Source organism: Acomys russatus, chromosome 10 (genome assembly GCF_903995435.1).
Source record: "Acomys russatus chromosome 10, mAcoRus1.1, whole genome shotgun sequence".
Lineage (NCBI taxonomy): Eukaryota > Metazoa > Chordata > Mammalia > Rodentia > Muridae > Acomys > Acomys russatus.
The window spans coordinates 65,497,714-65,521,076 of NC_067146.1; positions in this window are offsets into that span (position 1 = coordinate 65,497,714).

Here is a 23,363-nt window from a genome sequence, read left to right on the forward strand (position 1 = left end):
GCAAATGCACTCACCATATCTGTATAATTTTCATTAACTATACATCTACAATTTATTAAGATAGCACATGTAGTATTGTTAATATAGGAAGATGATAGCATAATGTAAGAGACAGTAATATGAAATGTTTTTCCCCAAAGGTAAGTTCTTCAACTTCTCTACTTCATGTCCACTGCTCTGCAACTGTTTATTACATACAAAAAATACCAAAGCTTGTGATTCATCAAGCAGTGTGTTCCTCTGGGGTTCACTGAAGCTAAGACTGGACTGGAAAAGGTCATAGCTACAAAGGCTACAGAGTTGTTAGCATAGGCTGGCACTGAGAAAAGCCATTTGTTTGTTTGTTTTAACGCTGAGGACTTTCACATTACTTTAAATTGTAATTTCAGTAGTAAGTACTAAAACCTAAAGTGTATCCATAATCATTCATGATAGTGGAGAAGCCATCACTATTAAATTAGCCCAGATAAAGACTATGCAGTGTGCAGGCAGCTGTCTGAAGAGACCTGCAACACAAGAGACCAAGAGATGCTTTGTGCATACCTCTATGTTCTCCCAAGAAAAATCACTTTACCCCTTCATCGTCACAGTTTGGATTCTAGAACAGTCTTGTTTTATGAACTTATGGACATCTTTGCCTTCTGCTTTGTGGAGATTTAGTAATCTAACGACATACAAATATACTAGATGAAAACTATCATTTTCATTTTAAGATTTACCATAATTAGCATGTAATTACCTGAAAGATGTATGACTGCTCAGAGAACATAAGTGAGTATGGTGTGGCCTCATGTACTATCCACAGAGTGTAACAAGAGTAAGTCTTCAGGAACTCAGGAGGTGAAGACCTTAGCCACCCACGCTAGTTGTCTGGATCCCTTTATGAAAGAGATGATGACAGCAGAAATAAATATTGATCGCTTATTGATAAGGAATTAATTCACAGCTATTTCCTATACACTTCAGTAGTTTAAATGCATTGATTGTTCTGTCGAAATTGAGTTTAGTGAGGGTGTAACTAGAAGCACACAGACACTGACTAGAATATTACAATCTCACACTTAACTAACCAGCTCCCCTGAGATGAAGCAGCAGCAGAAGTGTCACAGTGAGACTGTGGGGAAGAAATCACACCCAGAATTTGGTTACAAGTTCCATGAAAATAGTCATTGGCAGTGTGTGTATGTGTGTGTGTGTGTGTGTGTGAGAGAGAGAGAGAGAGAGAGAGAGAGAGAGAGAGAGAGAGAGAGAGAGAGATTATCAAAACACTGAGACTAAGAAGAGAGTGATATCAGTAGCATAGTGTCTCTCAGGGATGCTAACAAGAATACATGTACGTACTCTGGTGCCTCACATTTGACCATGTCCCCTGAAGGGGGAGACCTGGTGGCACTCAGAGGAAGGACAGCAGGTTGCCAAGAAGAGACTTGATACCCTATGAGCATATACAGGGGGAGGTAATCCCCCTCAGGAACAGTCATAGGGGAGAGGAATAATGGGAAAATAGGAGGGAGGGAAGAATGGGAGGATACAAGGAATGGGATAAACATTGAGATGTAACAAGAATAAATTAATAAAATAAATAAATAAATAATAAATATATAAAAAGAATACATGTATATCATTTGAGTGAAAAATTAGGAATTATATTAAATACATTTGTGAACTATATGGAAAGTAGAAAATATTTCCTCTGTTTTGCAGTCAACTAGATGAGATCCATGGGCCCTGCATAGTGTACCCGTGCAGATAATTAATGTGAATTATACAAAACAAACTAAAAGTTCTAAATGCTTACAAGAATACAATTCTATGATTTGGTTTTTATGGTATTTATACTCTGTGGCCAGTAACTTAATGGCATTAACTGGCATCATTGTGTTTTGTTTAAAACAACAATTTTATAATTTTACATTATCTATTTTCCAGGTTAATTTTATATTTCTCTCTCTCTCTCTCTCTCTCTCTCTCTCTCTCTCTCTCTCTCTCTCTCTCTCTCTCTCTCCATGTACGTGTGTGTGTGCGTGTGTGCGTGTGTGTGTAGAAAGAGGAATGGAGATCCCACCCTGTGGTTCAGACTGACTTCAGTCAAACACAGGATAATCCTGCCTAAGCATTGAAAGTGCTGAAATCATAGGTGTGTGCCACCACACCTGCATTCTTTGTCCATTTGATTCTGTTATATACATTAGTAAATTATATTCCAGCAACATAAAAATGGACTCGTAATAGTCAACACCTAAACTTAAATTTATTTGCCATTTCTTGGAGAATGTATGTTTTAATGAGCAAATGTATTTTGTAACTATTGGAGAATACGTTGGGCATTTTGATTTTAAAAGATTGTGACTATTCAAGAATTGAAAATATTTTTCTCTCTACAAATAAAAAGGTTACTCAATGTTATATCAGTAACAATGTTACAAAGTTCAATTTAGAAAACTTGGAATATTATAACTGGAATTATTTTCATTTAAACATCCAAATAACTATTAAAAATTATCTGGCTCATATTTTTGTAAAACTAATTTAACATGGATTTAACAAATAAGTGTTGTGATATTTCCAGATACTTTTGTAATACCCAGAAAAGATTACTTAGTTAGAAATCATTGCAATAGAATAAGCAAATCCATCTAAGTTTTTTACAAAAACTCATTATACAATGAAAAAATGCCTTATGTTTTACTAGGCCATGAATAGAAACATCTCTAAGAATTCCTAAGTATATACAGACTTACCAGAATTGAAAATAACTGATAAACACTAAATTAGTTAATATTTGTTGCATGTTCCTATCTTGTTTCACTTAATTAAATGCATATAGCCAGTTAGCTTAAGAAAGTTTTTACAAACATGAAGATAAATAAAATTTAAAAAAAAAGAAAATTAGTATAACACAAAAATTTAAAAAAACAATTCAAATATATCTTAATTTATAAATGGACTCCTGGAAACCAACAAATGTCTGTTTTTTTGTTTTCCTCCTCTAAGGTATTTCAGGTACTTTGTTACAAGGATGGAAGATTAACACATTTGATGATACCTACCTAGGTGAAACCATAATATTAGAATTACTAGAGTACACAGAAGTATACATACTCAGGTATGCAGGTTTAACTATTCCATCTACAGCTGCTTTTTACACATATATCAGTGTAAAAGTGGTGGTTTCATTACATTTATTTTCATTCAATATATAATACCCATTGATGATTTTCACCTGGCTAGCCTGTACTCTCTTTCCACCCAGCCTTCTGTTAGGCCCTGTCCTCTTTGCAAAAGCCATCCTTCTACTGTAATATATATTATAATCAGAGTTCACATTAAATGGAATCCATGTTCTTTAATAAATCATCCCAGCATTTGTGAGGCAGAGGCAGGTGGATCGCTGTGAGTTCAAGGCCAGCCTGGTCTACAAAGAGAGCCCAGGACAGCCAAGGCTACACAGAGAGACCCTGTCTCAAAAAAAACATTACACTGATACTCTTATGTCTATAAGCATCTGTGTGTGGTCATTACACAGCACAACTCAAAAGTAATAATGGAAGCACAGTTCTCTAATCATGTATTACAGAAAAATCCTGCTTTATTCTATCATCTACTTAGAGCACTCACTATTAGCGAAGAGTAAAAGAAATGCTCACCAAGCTGGGCCTTTCACAATATCCATTTAGAATGAGGTCCTAATAAGAAGGTATAAGGAAGATATATTACCAGCACATCTCCCTCTACACCCAAAATTATCATGTCATCTGGAGAAGGCAATTCTGAACTTAAGGCTGTTAGAAAGTGGTACCATCAAATGGAAAAGTTAACTTCCCAAATTCCAGGAGAACAGTGGAGTAGGAACAGCTGAGCTCTGGGTTTCTCATGTGTGAGATATTCTCCCCAGGCCATACCTGCCTGTTTCAATTAACTGTTCCCAGTTTTGTGAGCAAAATAAATGTAAGAATAATATTCCATTTAAAAGAAGTAGAACAACATTTCAGATTCCAAAAGGTGTCCTTTCAGCCTCTAGAACATTGGTGGTAGCCTTCATACTTACTGGGCAGTGGCCTCAGGGACCCTTTTAGAAACTAATAACTCTTTGGCTAAAATTAAGACGATGTTACATCCTACAAAAACACTTGTGTGTTTACCACACAGAAGTGAGGTAATGTAACTAACTGTATTATCAGCAGAATTCAGACTGTGGGGAATGGAATGAGGCTCATCTGGCAGAATGCCTGCCCAGGAAGTACTGTGTATGTGCAACACCATGAAAGAATCAAACCTTCTAATTATAGGCACAGATGAGAAAAAGCACTCCCAAGTAAATGGAAAACACAGCACTTTCAATAAGATCCCAGTGAAAAAGATCCCAGAGTCAGATGGTTTCCATGCAGAATTCTACCAGATTTTCAAAGAAGAGCTAATACGAATATTCCTCAAAATATTTCACAAAATAGAAACAAAAGGGACATTGCCAAACTTATTCTATGAAACGATAGTGACCTTGATACCTAAAACACAAAAAGATTCAATGAAGAAAAAATTTCAAACCAATATCTGTTGTGAACATTGATGCAAAAATACACAATAGAATACTCACAAACAAAGAACTCACAAACTCACAAATCCAAGAACACATCAAAAACACCATCCACCATGATCAAGTAGGCTTCATTCTAGCCATTCAGGGATGGTGGAATACACAGAAATCATCAATGTAACCCACCATATAAACAAACTGAAATAACACACACACACATATATAAACACACACACACACACAATCATCTTCTTAGATGCTGAAAAAACATTTGACAAAACCCAACACCCCTTCTATTCAACATAGAAGTCCTACCTAGTGCATTAAGAAAACTAAAGTATATCAAAATGATACAAATTGGAAAGGAAGAAGTCAAAGTATTGTAATTCACAGATGATATGATAGGATACATAAGTGATTCAAAAATTTCAGCCAGAGAACCTTTATAGCTGAAAAATGCCTTCAGCAAATTAACTCAAAAAGAAATATAAGTATCCCTTCTTTATACAAATGATAAATAAGCTGAGAAAGAAATTAGGGAAATAATACCCTTCACTATAATTACTAATAATATAAATATCTTAAATAATACAAAAACTCTAACCAAGCAAGTGGAAGACTTGTCCAACAAGAAGATCAAGCCTCTGAAATAAGAGATAGAAGAAGATATCAGAAAATGGAAAGATCTCTTATGTTTATGGAATGGTAGAATTGACATAGTAAAAATGGCCATCTTACAAAAAGCTATCTACAGATTCAGTGCAATTCCCATCAAAATTCGAACACAATTCTTTATAGACCTTGAAAGAGCACTTTTCATTGTCATATGGAACCAAGGGGACAAAACAGGATAGCAAAAACATTCCTGTACTATTCAGGAAGTTGTTTCCTGTGCCTATGTGTCCCAGGCTCTTCCCCACTTTTTCCTCTAACTGAATTAATGTCTCTGGTTTTAAGTTGAGGTCTTTAATCCACTTGGACTTGAGTTTTGTGCATGGTGACAAATAAGGGTCTAATTGCATTTTTCTACATGTAGACATCCAGTTAGACCAGCACCATTTGTTGAAGATGCTATCCTTTTTCCATTGAATAGATTTGGCTTCTTTGTCAAAAATCAAGTGAGCAAATGTGTATGGATTCATCTCTGGGTCTTCGATTCGATTCCATTGATCCACCAGTCTATTGCTTTGCCAGTACCATGCTGTTTTAATTACTGTTGCTCTGTAGTACAGCTTGAGATCAGGTATGGAGATTCCTCCAGAGGATCTTTTGTTGTATAGGATTGTTTTTGCTATTCTGGGTTTTTTATTTCTCCATATGAATTATAGAATTGATCTTTCAATGTCTCAAAGTATTTTGTAGGTATTTTGATAGGGATTGCGTTGAATCTGTAAATTGCTTTTGGTAAGATGGCCATTTTTACTATGTTGATTCTCCCGATCCATGAACAAGGTAAATCCCTCCATCTTCAACAGCCCAGGCCTTAATGTCGACAATTAATAAATGGGACCTCATGAGGTTGAGAAGCTTCTGTAAGGCAGGAGACACTGTCAAGAGAACAAAGCAACAGCCTACAGAATGGGAAAAGATCTTCACCAACCCTTCATCTGACAAAGGTTTAATATCCAAAATATATAAAGAACTCAAGAAATTAAACACCACAAAACCAAACAACCCAGTTGCGAAATGGGGCTTGGAACTTAACAGAGAATTCTCAACAGAGGAATATCAAATGGCCGAGAAACACTTAAAGAAATGCTCGTCCTCGTTAGTCATCAGAGAAATGCAAATCAAAACAACACTGAGATTCCATCTTACACCCATCAGAATGGCTAAGATCAAAAACTCAAATGACACCACATGTTGGCGAGGATGTGGAGAGGAACATTCCTTCATTGCTGGTGGGAATGCAAACTAGTACAACCACTTTGGAAAGCTATCTGGCGCTTTCTCAGAAAAATGGGAATAGGGCTTCCTCAAAACCCAGCTATCCCACTCCTTGGAATATACCTAGAAAATGCCCTACCACACAACAGGGACATATGCTCAACCATGTTCATAGCTGCTCTATACATAATAGCCAGAACATGGAAACAGCCTAAGTGTCCCTCAGTAGAAGAATGGACTAAGAAACTGTGGTATATTTACACGATGGAATACTACTCAGCTATTAAAAATGAGGAATTCCCGAAATTTGTGGACAAATGGATTGATCTAGAAATTATCATAATGAGTGAGTACACCCAGAAGCAAAAAGAGACAAACGGTATATACTCACTTATATCAAAACACTAGTCCAAGGGATACGTACCATGAAAATCTTTACTTACCGAGAAAGTGGGTCAGAGGAGAGGATATCCGATTGAGACTTTAGGCAAGAGTAGCATGGAAGAAAGAGGAAATTGTAGGACCCACAGGGTCCTGGAAACCTACAAGAACTTTATGACAGGCAGATCTGGATCCTGGGGTCCTCCTCAAACTAAGGCACCAGCCAAGGAGAATATAGGCAGTAAGCTTCTAACCCCTACCAAGACCTAGCCGACGAACATGATACTCTCAACTATTGAGTGGAGAGTGAGATCTGACTCTCACAGGAACTCTGGTGCCCCTTTTCTGACCATGTCCCCCAGATGGGGAGACCTGGTGGCACTCAGAGGAAGGATAGCTAGTTACCAAGAAGAGACTTGATATTCTGAGAGCATGTATAGGGGGAGGAGGTCTCCCTAGGTCACGGACATAGGGGAGGGGAGAAGGGGAGAAATGGGAGGGAGGGAAGAATGGGAGGAGACGGGGGAGGGGCTAACAATCAAGATGTAATATGAATAAATTAATAAAAAAAACATTCCTGTACTAGTTTGCATTCCCACCAGCAATGAAGGAGTGTTCCTCTTTCTCCACATCCTCTCCAGCATGTGGTGTCAGTTGAGTTATTGATCTTAGCCATTCTGATGGGTGTAAGATGGAATCTCAGTGTCGTTTTGATTTGTATTTCTCTGATGACTAAGGAGGTCAAGCATTTCTTTAAGTGTTTCTCGGCCATTTGATATTCCTCTGCTGAGAATTCTCTGTTTAGTGCCAAGCCCCATTTCTCAATTGGGTTATTTTGTTTTGTGGTGTTTAATTTCTTGAGTTCTTTATATATTTTGGATATTAGACCCTTGTCAGATGAAGGGTTGGTGAAGATCTTTTCCCAGTCTGTAGGCTGTCGCTTTGTTCTCTTGACAGTGTCACCTGCCTTACAGAAGCTTTTCAGCCTCATGAGGTCCCATTTATTAATTGTTGACGTTAAGGCCTGGGCTGTTGGAGTTCTGTTCAGAAAGTTGTCTCCTGTGCCTATGTGTTCCAGAGTCTTCCCAACTTTTTCCTCTAACTGGATTAATGTCTCTAGTTTTAGGTTGAGGTCTTTAATCCCCTTGGACTTGAGTTTTATGCATGGTGACAAATAGGGGTCTAATTGCATTTTTCTACATGTAGACATCTGGGAATGCAAACTAGTACAACCACTTTGGCAATCTATCTGGCTCTTTCTCAGAAAAATGGGAATAGGGCTTCCTCAAGACCCAGCTATTCCACTCCTTGGAATATACCCAGAAGATGCACTACCACACAACAGGGACATATGCTCAACCATGTTCATAGCTGCCTTATTCATAATAGCCAGAACATGGAAACAGCCTACGTGTTCCTCAGTAGAAGAATGGATAAAGAAACTATGGTACATATACACTATGGAATACTACTCAGCTATTAAAAACAAGGAATTCCCGAAATTTGTGGACAAATGGATTGAACTAGAAATTATCATAATGAGTGAGTTCACCCAGAAGCAAAAAGAGTTAAATGGTATATACTCACTTATATAGAGACACTAGTCCAAGGGGTACGTCCCCATGAAAACCTTTACATACCAGGAATGTGGGTCAGAGGAGAGGACATCCTATTGAGACTTTAGGTGTGAGAAGCCTGGGAGAATGAGGAAATAGAAGGATCCAGAGGGTCCTGGAAAACTACAGGCGGGTCTGGGCTCGGGGGTCCTCCTCAAACTATGGCACCAGCCAAGGAAAATATAGGCAGTAAACTTCGAACCCCTACCCAGACTAGCCATTGGACAGGACATTCTCCACCGTTAAGTGGAGAAGCAGATCTGACTTTCACACAAACTCTGGTGCCCCATATTTGACTATGTCCCTTGGATGGGGACACCTGGTGGTACTCAGAGGAAGGATAATAGGTCACCAAGAAGAGACCCGATACCCTATGAGCATATACAGGGGGAGGAGGTCCCCCTCAGTCACAGACATAGGGGAGGGGAATAGGGGGGAAGTGGGAGGGAGGAAGGAATGGGAAGATACAAAGGATGGGCTAACAACTGAGATGTAATTTGAATAAATTAATAATAAAAAAGGAAAAATATTCCTAAAAAAATTCCTGTACAATAAAATAATTTTTGGAGGTATTACAATCCCTGATTTTAAGTTGTACTACAAAGCAATAATAATAAAATCCACATGGTCTTGGCATTAACACAGACAGGTTGATCAATGAAATTGCCTCAAAGACATAGAAATAAACCCACCTGCCCACAAACACTTGAGTTTTGATAAAGAAGCCAAAAACATACAATAAAAAAATAAAGCATCTTCCACAAATGGTGCTTGTATCACTGTATGTCTGCATATAGAAAATGCAAATAAGTCCAACTGCATAACTCAAGTCCAAGTGGATCAAAAATCTCAACATAAAACAGTGTACACTAGATCTAATAGAAGAGAAAGTAGGAAAGAGGCTTGAATTCATTGGCACAGAGACAACTTCCTGAACAGAACCCCAATAGCTCAGGCACTAAGATCAACAATTAATAAATGGGACCTCATGACAGTGAAAACCATTTATAAGGCAAAGGACACTGTCAATAGAACAAAACAGCAGCTACAGGTTGGGAAAGATCTTCACCAATCTTACATCTGACAAAGGACTAATATCCAATATATAAAGAACACAAGAAATTAAACACCAACAAACCAAATACCCTGATTAAAAATGGGGTGCAGCTCTAAACAGAATTCTCACCAGAGGAAACTCTAATGGCCAAGAAGCACTCAAAGAAAGGCTCGGCATCCTTAGACGTCAGAGAAATGCAAATCAAAATGATTCTGAGATTCCATCTTCCAACCTTCAGAATGGATAAGATCAAAAACGCAAGTAACAACAAGTCCTGGTGCGAATGTGGGACTAGAGAAACACTCCTCCGTTGCGGGTGGGTGTGCAATGTGTACAGCCACTGGCTCTTTCTCAGAAAATTAGCAGTAGTTCTACCTCAAGACTCAGCTATACAACTCCTGGGCATATACCCAAAAGGTGCTCCACCATTCAACAAGGACATTTGCTCAACTATGCTCATAGCAGCTGTATTCATGATAACCAGGAAACAAACTAGATGTCCCTCAACCAAATTCCTTGGGGGCAAGTTTGATCTCCACTGTCAAGATACATACTTTCTTCTTTTCATCTCCTTGCACATGACTATCTGACAAATAGCAATAACCAACAGCATGCAAACACCAACCAGCCAAACAGCCACCCCATTGGTGCTCCTGCATTTATATATCCTCTGAAAAGTCTCCTAAATTCCAAATATCACACAGTTACAAAAACTATCTGCAGCTGGCAAAATCACACCCTCTTAGAGCAGGAGGCACATCATAGTCAGCTGCTGTGGATAATCTGAAGCAGCATCATATCCCCACACCAGGGATTAAAATGAAAACATATTATTAAAATCTTTCTTTTTTCTAAAGAAACCCAAATTCTCACAACAGTGTGCAGAACTCAGTGGGCTGTTCTGTAGGGGCTTAGAAGCTAAAAATGTTGAGTGAGGCCAGTGCATACAATGGAGGCCTGGTTTATGAAGTTTCAGTAGGAAGTTTAAAGACTCTATCAGGGGCATTTGTTATTTTGAATTAAGATTCTGTGATTCTGGTTATCTGCAAATGAAGAATCAGCTGTGAGTAACAGCACATAAGAACCCTGAAGTGAAACCTTTGCTTTGCTGGAATACTTGATCCTTGCCCATGGGAACTGAGAAATTAGTGACAATTAGAAAGAGACCAGCATCATTGAGGGGAAGTCTTGTAGAACATGTTTTCTGAGAGTCAGCACACAGGATCTGTGTTCCAGACAGAGTTGTAACTGGGCTGACAGCTGAATTTGGTGATGTAAGAGTCACCAAGGTGGTGCTGGTTTAGAGGGTATAAAGGGGTCATGGAGAGCATCTGAGTATTGGCACTGCATTTTTAGCACACTCAGATTGATAAGGTAATATGTCTGGACCAGATGCTCCCCAGGACCTGGAGGAAGAGGTCTGCAGATGAAGAGGTGCCTGACAGGGTGTGTAAGCCAAGGGTGGTCTTGGCAGAGTAGTGGAGGCACAGGATTTATATAGTCAACACGGCTTCCAAAGTAAAAGCATTGCACCAAGCAGTTGCTGAAATATTTGTCAAAACATGGCCTACTGAAAAGTAGATAGGGATGCCTGAGATCCCTTTGTTGATGAAGGGCTTTTTAATGTCAGAGTATTTGGAATATTTCAGGAGATTCAGTTTAAAGTATAATTGTTCTGGTACTAGAAAAATGTCTCAATTGTTAAGAGCCCTTGTTCTCTTGCAAAGAACCACAGTTCAGTTCATAACACACACACACACACACACACACACACACACACACACACACACACACACACACACTGGGCAGCTTGAAGCAAGAGTTTTACTGATAGCCCTTTTCCCATTATTCTCACAAAGAACCTCTAGGCTTTTACTTGGACCATCAGATTTTGCAGGCATTCTTGACACTGGTTCTGAATTGACACTGATTGTGGCAGATCTCAAAAGTACAGTGACCTTCATCAGCAAGGGCTGATGAATATCAGGTGATGACGAAATTGTGGCAAAGATCTGATTCACAGTGGGGCCCAAAACTCAAGCTGAGGTTACTTCCACAATCCCAGGATGTGCAATTAAGATATATGATCTTAAAAATTGGCAATGTCAGCAAAAGGAACAGCTCACACTTAAAAAGTGCCCAGGAGCACAGATTAAAGTTACCCAAATTCTGTGTTCTGATGTGGAAGCCATTTTGAAAAGTTTTCATAGTTTTACAGAACAAAGGGAATTATAAGTCAAGGCAAAGTTAAAATGTATTCCTGGACATACCGGAGAAGTGAGTACACTGAGACAGGGAAAGGCTGTTTAAAGCTCCAAGATATTATCTGATGACATGCTTAGCTCTTGGATTGGTGGGAGCTACTGTTCTGCTAAATTAATAGCTTCTAATAGGTTTCTACTAATTATCACAAGATATTAGTTTAAATTAATAGCTTCTAAAATGTTTTTATAGAGTATCAGGAGGTGTTAATTAGATAGTGTGCTAAGCAATGGCTGTTGCAGAGGCTAAAATTGACCCAAGATAATGTCATAAGTGCCTTATCCTACAAAATTCAATCTCTCAACAGTGCTGAAATTTCAATACATCAACAAGTCTCTCTAAACACAGACTCCTTCTAGGGTTTTTTTGTTCACAGCCAGACACATTTCAGGAATTGTCATTCACAAGAGAATCCCCACATTTTTCCATCACCTGCTATGTTGAGGCTATTATGGTTGAAAAGAACAAATGAAAGCCAATGGAGCTGCTTTTACCAGGGAAAATAGTGAACCAAAAACAATATCACATTGTAATTCAGAGGGATTACATAAATCAATGCCACCATCCATGGATAATTAAAAAGATGCCTATATAGAAAACAGATGGAGAATTGCATGATGGAGCATTTATTCATCTGGAATATGATGAACTTAGTGAGGAAGTGACTCCAATTGCACTTTCTATGCCAGATGTGATTTTTTTTTTCTTGAGCAGATACCTGTAATCAGATAGTGACCTCACAAATGCTTTTTAAAGATACTTGTTCATAGGGCCCAGCAAAAGCAATTTGATTTCATTTGGCAATGCCAGAAGTAAATCTCTACATTTCTACCTCAAATCATATTACTTTACCAGTCCTATATCATAAATTAGTTGAGAGGGATCTTGAGTCCCTGCCTCTTCCTCAAGATATCATGCTAATCCACTATACGGATGACATGCTTCCTGGAAAAAGTTAACAGAAAATAGCAGCTTTGGGGCCTGTTGACAAAACGCATGCACATTAGAAGTTGAGAAAATAATTCCAACCAAAATTCAAGGAAGTTCTACCTCACAGAAATATATAGAACACCAGTAGTGTGGGGCATGTAGAAATATTCCTTCTAAGGTGGAAGGTAAGTTGTTGCACCTGCTCCCTCCTACTTACAAGATAAAAAAACAGAATGATTAATAGGTCTCTACAGATTCTGGGAACAGCACATCCCTTACTTGGACGCTTTACTCCAGCCCATATACAAAGGCACTTTGGACAACTGCCAGCTTTGAATAGTGCTGGAGTAAGATAAGACTCTTCAACACATCCATAGGCTGCTTTAACACTTGGGCCAAAGATCTAACAGACCCGATTTACCTGAGGTTTCAGTAGCAGCTGGGGATCCTGTTTGGAGGTTTAGCAGACTGAGTCACCATGGAAGCCCTTGGAATTTGAAACCAAGCCTCTATCATTATCTGCAGATAGACAGTCTCCTTTTGAAAGACAGCTCTTGGCCCATTATTGAACCTTAGAAGAAACCAAACATTCAACAGTGGGACAACAGATTACCATGTGAGCCTAACTGCCCATATTAGCTTGGTATTATCTGACCAACCATGTTATGAAGTCCGATGTGCATAACGGCCAGTCATTATCAAATGGGCATGGTGTATATGTGATAAAGTTTCAGCAGGTTCTGAGGGCACAGCAGATAATAAGTAATACCTATGGTTCGAAAGTGTCTTTTGTTTCCAGGCATCCACTGTCGGCCTAATGGGGTGTACCTATGCTCAGATGACTAAAGCACAGATGATTAGGACCTGACTTGATGAGGGTTCTGGACACTGCAGATACTTCCAGAAGTGTACAGATACAGCATTACAACCTCTTTCTGGAACAACCATGGAAGAGTTGTGTAGAACTTCAGGCATTCCACATATTTGTATACTTGGCATGAAAGGAGAAACGGCCAGATGTGCAATTGATTACTGATTAGTGGTCCATAACCACTTGATTGCCTGGAGACTGCTGTGGGAACATGTTGAAGAGTGACTAGCACTCTTCTTGACACAGGTCAGGTGTCCATGACAGTTATATTTGGATTGATGGTCATTTATTCCATGCATAGCATATGGATGATTCAATGTGACTGAACTGATACTGTTTATAGCCTACTTGTTCGGAATTCACAAATGACCACTGAAGAGGAGATAAACCTGTTTTTGTTACGATCCCAAGTGCAGGATGGGGAACAGACTTGTGAGAGAACAGGCGATGTTTATCCACTTAGAAGTCGAACCACTTCATAGGGCAGCTTGATTGTTGCCAGCTGAAAAACATGCTTGAACAGACTCTGGGAGGAGATATATATATATATGAGCCTAAAACAGGAGGGGGTTTGGGGATCTTGGTATTTTTTGGCTGTTCATTGCTCCACTTCGAGAAGCTCCTCCAGAGAACCGCTCCAGCGAAGGCTTCAGGGCTCCAGTTTCAGCTGCTGTTCCAGTTCCGGCTGCTGTTCCAGGTTCCAGCAGTAACTTTCACTGAATTCCTTGTCTGCTGAAATCCTGCTGACTAGGCAAGGAGAATCATTCCTAGGAACTGATACCCCGAATGTTTCGTTCTTCTTTTCTTTAATCTTCCTTTCCTCTTGTTTTGGCTAGTTGGGTTATAAGGAAGGTACACTCATTTTATAAGTTCATAATAAAGTATAATTGTTAAGGAAATTGAGCCTACAGACCACAGAAGAAACCACATAATTATTTCAACTGAAGTATAACATCATAGATCTCTGATGATGGTATGAACAAGATATTATGTGGTTAAACAAGTGATGAGATCCACATACTTGAGAATATATCTTCGAGTTCTTCACAGACAGTGGCATCGCTGTATTAGATGAATAAGATGTGCAATAAATTCTTATTAGTACTTAGTACAGAAGTGGTAAATGATATATATCCAGCCTGTATAATATTCAAATTACTTAAACCAGGCTCTATATTACTAAAATAGAATAAAAAAATAAATATTAGAATACAGTGTAGAAATAACATGAAACCTGATATCATATGTTTGTGCATAGATAGTAATTGTTTTAGTAATTTTGAATTTGTGATATTAAATCATTACATATTAGACTAACCTTTCTCCTAGAGATTTTTTAATTGATATTACTGACATGTGGCTTATTTCACAATGTAGTTAGTTTGATTTCAATTTTGTTGGAATAATATTGAGACTTACAATGTAGAGGGCAAAGGAGTTATTTGTTTTACATTCATTGAATATTACAGGAGGTATCTCAATACTTCATTTCAAACTACATTCCAACTAATAATAATAATAACACCACAGTACTGGCACCAAACCTGACACATAGAGCAATGGAATAAAACCAAAGATACCCAAATTAAAGTCATTAAGCTATAGCCACTGATCTTTGACAATAATTTCAATTCAACAAAACACTATAGAAGAGTCAGCCTCTTCATCAAACAATGCAGGATTTATTATTTCCACATATGAGAGAATTAAAACTAAAAAACTTCAGTCTGAATGATGTACCACAGACTCAGAAAAAAATGCATAGCATACAATTGCTTATATGTGGATTTTAGCTATTAAGACATTTATAAGCAAGCCATAATCCATATCACCACAGAGGTTAGATATAGAGCAAGGAAAAGAGGGGATGGATGAGTCTCTCTAGGAATATAAAATTGAACAGTTAGTTATGGATCAATGAGTCAGGCTGAAGAGGAGTATTAAGCAGGGAGGGGAAACATGAGCAAGAAAGCGAATATGGGAAGGACAGCTAAAACTATGGAACATTTAAGGGATCATATAGAATTATAATACAATAGACGCTTCCTACCGTACGTACATATATGAAGGTGATTGTTACAGTAAAATGTATTGGTTCGGCCTAAGATGGCTAATAACTGACACAGAGTCTGAAGTGTACTTTAAAGCTGTTAGCACCAGGCAGAATGTAAACAGACATAAATCTACTTGTAAACTAACACAAACAAACTACTCTAAACCTCATAACATACATATATCCCAAGCACTTGCCACGATGATCCTTGGGCTGTTTCTCTCCCCATCCTCCTCCACTCTCAACTGTCTTTTCCTCTCAACTCTCAATCTTGGCTCCACCCTCTCTCCAGGAAGTCCTGCCTTCCACTTCCTGTCCTTCTGCCCAGGTGATTGGCTAAACAGTGCTTTACTGACATTATTGGAGTTGTTACATCCACTCAAGACATTTCCTCCACAGGTAATCTAAATGAAATCACCAAATACCTGGGGAGATGTCCTCTCCCTCCCCACCCCTCTCTCAAGGATGTGGCCATAAGTCCCCAAGGACAAAGGGAGCAGAAGCAACAAAGGTTCAGATGACCCATGAGCATGATGGTATGACCTCTGAAAACAACTTCCAAAAGAAACCTCTACTTAATTCAGGGGTAAGCAAGGGGAGTGGGTGGTGGTTCCTGGTGTGAGTGTACATCATTAGTTGAGGGATTAAGGTACTGGGATGCTTCATTTGCATGGAGAGGCATCCTAGGAATTCCAGGTGCTTGCTGGGTGGGTTCTTATCCATAGAAAGGAAGTTGAGCCTGTAATTTCACTCAGGTCTATGTGGCAATCCTCAGGGAGAGCCTGTGGGGTTCTAGGCTCCCCAGAGAAGAAGAAGTACTGCTGACAAAAAGAGTCCTCTATTTTGTGCTGAGTTCAAGGTATTCTGGTCATGAAGGACTATGACCTTAGCAGCAGGGTTTCCCAACAAGAAGATAAAATTCCTAATGAAATCCCTCATCACCAAATAAAGCTTCTGGTACCAGGAATCAGCTACATCTAATTGAGTTATTGGCCAAAAAAGGATGCATGAAACTGGGTAAACCCAATGTACTGTCAAAGCTATTGTTTACTCTATAAAAACTAGTAATAAGGCCCATTCCCGAAGACAACACTTTCACAAGTCATTGACCATGGACAATTTTACCTGGAGACTATCTCGAACTCCACCACTGTGGATCAGAGTTCATGATACTGGAAGATATCACGCATACTAACAAAGGAGAAAGGTAAACACCAACCCAGCTAAAAACCCTTCATTCTAAAGGGGTGGCCTGCCAGTGTAATAGTGGCACAAAGTTTGTGGTGGTAACCAACTAATATCTGATTTGCTCTAAAATATGAATTCCTGAGATGTAAACCATACCCAACACTGCTTGGGTAATCAAGCACCTGAGACTAGATAGGCCAGAGACCAAGGAGAAACCCAAATACTAGTTTTCTGCTAAAAGAATGTAGCAACAAAATGACTCCTAATGACATTCTTCTGGACTCACAGACCTGAGTCAGGCATTATCAGAGAAGCTTCCTCCAGCAGCAGAAAGGAACAGATACAGAGACCCACAGCTAGAAAATATGCAGCAAGAATGAGACCTAGAAACCCTCAGCCCTATATGGGATGTCTTTATCAAATTCTTCTCCTAAGGACCGAGGGAACTCTGTGGAAGAGGTGGTAGAAAGACTATAAGACCCAGAGTAGATGGAGGACACCAGGAAGACAAGGCTTTCTAAATACAGCACAACAGACATATATAAACTCAGAGACCAGGGCAGCATGCACAAGACCTGCCCAGGCCTGTACCAGATGGGGTCCCAAAGCAGAAGCAGTGGATACATGCCCCACCCCTAACCCAGACGCTATCTCCCTCTGATAGCCACTTGCACATGAAACAGTTTTCTCCAAGGGAGCCTCATTGGGGAAATCTATCACTCTTAAGTGTAGGCCCCATGCCCTGCAGAAGAGGCCCACACAAAAGGAACTCAATGCAGTCTTTACAGGTCATTTGCATACATGCTATGACTTCTGGTTTTGTGTTTTTATGAGATCCCTGTGTTGGACTTGTGTGTTTCTATGCCTCTATGTATGTATTAGCCTTTTTCCTTGACTCTTTTTCTTCCATTTGTTTTGTCCTATTCTGTTCTTTTTTTATTTTTGCTTTATCTTATTGTTGTTTATTTTATTATTACTTAGGGGCCTGTTTGTTTCCTAGGGAGAGATAGAAAGAGTATGGATTTGGATGGGAGAGGAGATGAGGATGAATTGGGAGGAGTAGAGGAAAGGGAAACACCAGAGTATATTGCATGAAAATTTTTTTCAATAAGAGGAAAACATAATTTGTAAATGGTGGGATATGATGGTGAACACTCGTAATCTCAGAGCTGGAGAAGCAGACGCAAGAGAATCCATGGGACGGCCCTCTTAGCCAACTTGTCAAGCCCCAGTTACAGTGAGAGGACACTGTCAAAGCTCGAGGTGAGTGGCTTCTGAAGAACAACAGCCAAGGTTGTCTCCTACCCTCCACATGTACATGAACACACATCCTTCATGTATGCACATACATGCATACATACACACATTCACATAAAACACTTTGCATGCATTTTTTTACCAGTAGTATCTCAATAAATGTAGGTGAAATGAGGTGCAAATAAACAGATATATGAAATTTTGATAGAAAACTCTTTGTGTAACTGTGGTTTTAAAAAATGGGAAATTTCAATTCACAATACTTTCATGATCCAGAGAAATTTTAATTAGTAAGCAGAATCAAAGCTACAATTTAAAATACTATTGAGGGATCTTCGAAAGATGATGGCAGTTTGATCAGAGACTGCAAATCCAGTGAGTAACTTGGCCACTGACTCCAAAACACTGAAATTGGACTTTCCTGGAAGTGAGGGGACACCCTGGGAGCCAAATAACTCCAGGCCCCACTATGGCTGTCTCCCTAGTCCAGGAGTAGCTGAAGGTCCCAGTCTTACAGTCCTGCCCCCCTACTTGAACTTGTATCCTCAGTTCCATGATACCCTGATCTCCCAAAAAGACCTCGTATTCCTCTCACTTCTCCAAGGGCAGCATCTTGATCCGTAAGGACAGCATCCCAACCTCCAAACCATGGCTATGCTGGTTCCCAACAGAGACAGACTGGAAAATAGGATCATATATGATCTTGATCCCAAAATGGCAGAACTCAACCCAATCTGAGTGCCCCTGGGAGCTCAGTGTCTGTCAGGCCAGGAATTTGCAGCATTATTGGATCTGAAACACCAGCAACCTTTCCTGTTCCTCTGGACTTCTCCTGCCATCCTGAAGATGATCCCGAACTTCAGAGACTTAGAGACCCAGCCTTTGTCTCCGCCCTTTCCTGGACTGGGAGGGTCATCCTGGGAGCACATAGTTACAGGTCCCCGCAGGTGACTCCCAGGCCCAGAAATCACACACAGTCCCAGGTTTGAGGCTCCCTGTGCTTTCTGCCTACTCTAGCTCAAGACCCAGTCCCAGGCCATAGCGCGTACTTGGCGAGCAACCCACAGTGTAGCTGGATCCAAAACACCAGCATCCGTTTGTTTTCCTTCGGTCTTCTTCCACTATCCTGAAGACAAGCACGGACTTCAGGGACTTGCAGATTCTGAGAGCTGGGAACTCACAGTTACAGGTCCCAACAACTGATACACAAGCCCATGAATCCCCCCCACCATGGTCCTAGGATCTTGGCCCACTATACTTTATGCCTAGTCTGAGGGTCCCGAGTTCCTGGGGTGCTCCACTCCTGCAATCAGAACTCAGGTTGCTTCTGCTTCTTGAGGAACTGCCTTGAGGACACCAGCAGGACCTCAGTGGGTCACAAAGACTGGAGAAAGCCAGATGGTTCCAGGAACTAACAGCTAACACCAGGGAAAGCCAGATGGCTAAATGCCAGAATAAGAATACAACATGGTTCCACAAAATAACCCCCAAAACACTGGTTATCCTAACACAGCTGAAACACAAGAAAATCACCTTAAAGCTTTACTTTTGATGTTGTTTCAGACATTCAAAGAGGAAACAAATAGATCTCTGAAGGAAATGGAGGAAAATACAATCAAAGGGCTGAACGAAATGAGTAAAATGGTCCAAGACATGAAAATGGAAAAAAAAAAGACATGAAAATGGAAATAGAATCAATAAAAAAAAAAAAAAACCCAAACAAACAAACAAAAAATCCAGAGATGGAAAACTTAGAGAAAAAAGCAGGAACCATGGAGGTAAGCATCACCATCAGAGTACAAGAGACGAAGGAGAAAATCTCAAGCATAGAAGGCTCAATTGAAGAAACCGATTCAACTGTGGGGAAAAAAAAATACTAAATTGAAAAAAATTCCTGACACAAAACATCCAAGAAACCAAGGACACCATGAAAAGATGCAACCAAATGATAATGGAAATAGACAAGAAAGGATTCCAGGCTCCGAAGATCAGAAAATGTTCTCAAGAAAATCATAGAACAAAATTTCCCCAACCTAAAGAAAGAGATACCTTTAAATATACAAGAGGCTTAAAGAACACCAAATAAACCAGACCAGAAAAGAAATTCCACTGGGTGTGGTGGCATGTGCCTTTAATCCCAGCACTTGGGAGGCAGAGGCAGGTGGATCACTGTGAGTTCAAGGCCAGCCTGGTCTACAAAGTGAGTCCAGGGCAGCCAAGACTACATGGAGAAACCCTGTCTTGAAAAGCAAAAACAAAAAAAAGAGAAGAAATTCCTCCTGCCACATAATAATCAAAACACTAAACCTACAGAACAAAGAAAAAATATTGAAAGCAGAGGTTGGGGATTTAGCTCAGTGGTAGACTGCTTGCCTAGCAAGCACAAGGCTCTGGGTTCAGTCCTCAGCTCTGGGGGAAAAAAATTGAAAGCAGGGAAGGAAAAAGGCCAAGTAACATATAAAGGCAGACCTACCAGAATCACACCTGACTTCTCACAGAGACTATGAAATCCAAAAGGGCCTGTGCAGATGTCATGCAGACACTAGAAGTGTACAGACGTCGGCCCAGACTACTATACCCAGCAAAGTTTTCAATCACCGTACATGGAGAAAACAAGATATTGCATGACATAACCAAATTTAAACATCTATGCACCAACCCTGCCCTACAGAAGATACTAGAAGGACAACTCCAACCCAGCAAGGTCAACTACACCAAAGAAAACACAGGATGACAACAAAAGCAAAAGAAGGCAAGCACACAAGCATAATATCACCACCAACACCACAATAAAAAGAGCTAAAAATGACTGGTCACTAATATCTATCAACATCAATGGATTCAACTCTTCAATAAAAAAGACACAGGATAACAGAATGATTGCATAAATAAGATCCAACATTATCCTGTATACAAGAAATACACATCAACAACAAAGATAGACATTACCTCAGAGTAAAGGGATGGAAAAGGGTTTTCCAAGCAAGTGGACACAAGAAGCAAGCTGGAGTGGCCATCCTACTAGCTAATAAAATAGACTTTCAACTAAAATTAGTCAAAAGAGATGGGAAAAGGTACTTCATTCTCATCAAAGGAAAAATCCACCAAGAGAACATATCAGTACTAAACATCTATTCCCCAAATACAAGGGCACCCACATTTGTAAAAGAAACATTACTTAAATCACACATCAATCCCCACACATTAATAGTGGGAGACTTCAACACCCTACTCTCACCAATGGACATATCTTCAAGACAGAAACTAAATAGAGAAATAAGAAAACTAGCAGAGGTCATGAATCAAATGTAGCTAGTATATGTCTACAGAATTTTTCACCCAAACAAAAGAATATACTTTCTTCTCAGCACCACATGGAACCTTCTCCAAAATAAACCATATAGTCAGTCACAAAATAAACCTCAACAGAAAAAAGAAGATTGAAATAATGTCTTGTGGGCTGAAGAGAAGGCTTAGCAGTTAAAAGCACTGGTTGTTCTTCCAAAGTTACTGAGTTGAATTCTCAGCAACCACATGGTGGCTCACAATCATCTGTAACAAAATCTGGTGCCCTCTTCTGAGTAATAAATAAATCTTGAAAGAAAGAAAGAAAGAAAGAAAGAAAGAAAGAAAGAAAGAAAGAAAGAAAGAAAGAGAAAGAAAGAAAGAACCTCTTACATCTTATCAGACCACTATGGATTAAAGCTGGAACTCTATAACCACAGAAACAACAGAAAGCCTACAAACTCATGTAAACTGAGCAGCTCTCTACTCAGTGACCACTGGGTCAAGAATAAAATAAAGAAATTAAAGACTTTCTAGAATTCAATGAAAATGCAGGCATAACGTACCCAAAGTTATGGAACACAATGAAAGCAGTGCTAAGAGGAAAGTTATAGCATTAACCACATTCATAAAGAAATTGGAGAAATCCTATGCTAGCAAATTCATAGTACACCTGAAATCTCTAGAACAGAAAGAGGCAAATACAACAAAAAGGAGAAGATGACAGGGAATAATCAAACTCAGGACTGAAATCAATAAATTAGAAACAAAGAGAACAATTCAAACACTCATGAAACCAAGAGCTGGTTCCTTAAGAAAATCAACAAGATAGACAAACCCTCAACGAAACTAACTAAAAGACAGAGGAAGATTATCCAAATTAATAAAATCAGAAATGAAAAGGGGAACACAACAGACAATGAGGAAATCAAAAAAAAAAAAAAAAAACATTAGATCTTACATCAAAAGCCTATATTCCATAAAATTGTGAAATCAAAAGGAAATGGATAATTTTCTTGATAAATTTCACTTACCAATCAGATCAGCTGTACAGTTTAAACAGTCCTATGACCCCCTAAGGCAATACAAGCAGTCATCGAAAGCCTCTCAATCAAAATAATCCCAGGGACAGATAGTTTTAGTACAGAATTCTACCAGACAGTCAAAGAAGATTTAATTTTTCTCAAGCTATTCCACAAAAATAGAAACAGAAGAAACATTGCCAAACTCATTCTATGAATCCACAGTCATCCTGATACCTAAATTACACAAAGACTTAACAAAGAAAGAGAATTTCAGACCAATTTAATTCATGAACACTGATGCATAAATACTCAATAAAATACTTGCAAACCTAATCCAAGAACACATCAAACGCATGATCTACCATGATCAAGTAGGGTTCATTCCAGGCATTCAGGGATGGCTCAACACATGGAAATCCAACAATGTAATCCACCACATAAACAAACTCAAAGGAAAAAAATGCTCATGTCATTGGATGCTGAAAAAGCCTTTGACAAAATACAACAACCTTTCATGATGAAAGTCTTGGAGAGATTAGGGACACAAGGCCCATACCTAAACATAATAAAGTCTATATACAGCAAGTTGATAGTCAACATCAAGTTAAATAGAGAGAGAACCTCAAAGCAATTTCAATAAAATCAGAGACAAGGCTACCCACTCTCACCATATCACTTCAATATAGAACTTCAAGTCCTAGCTAGAGGAATGAGACCAATTAAAGGAGATCAAGAAAATACATATTGGAAAGAAAGAAGTAAAAGTATCACTATTTGCAGATTATTTGATAGTATACATAAGTGACCTCAAAAATTCCACCAGAAAACTCCTACCGCTGATAAACACCTTCAGGAAAGTGGCTGGATACAAGATTAATTTTTTTTAAATCAGTAGCCCTCCTGTATATAAATGACAATGCAGCTGAGAATGAAATTAGGGAAACTATACCTTTCACTACATCCACAAATAATATAAAATAACTTGGTGTAACTCTAACCAAGCAAGTCAAAGACTTG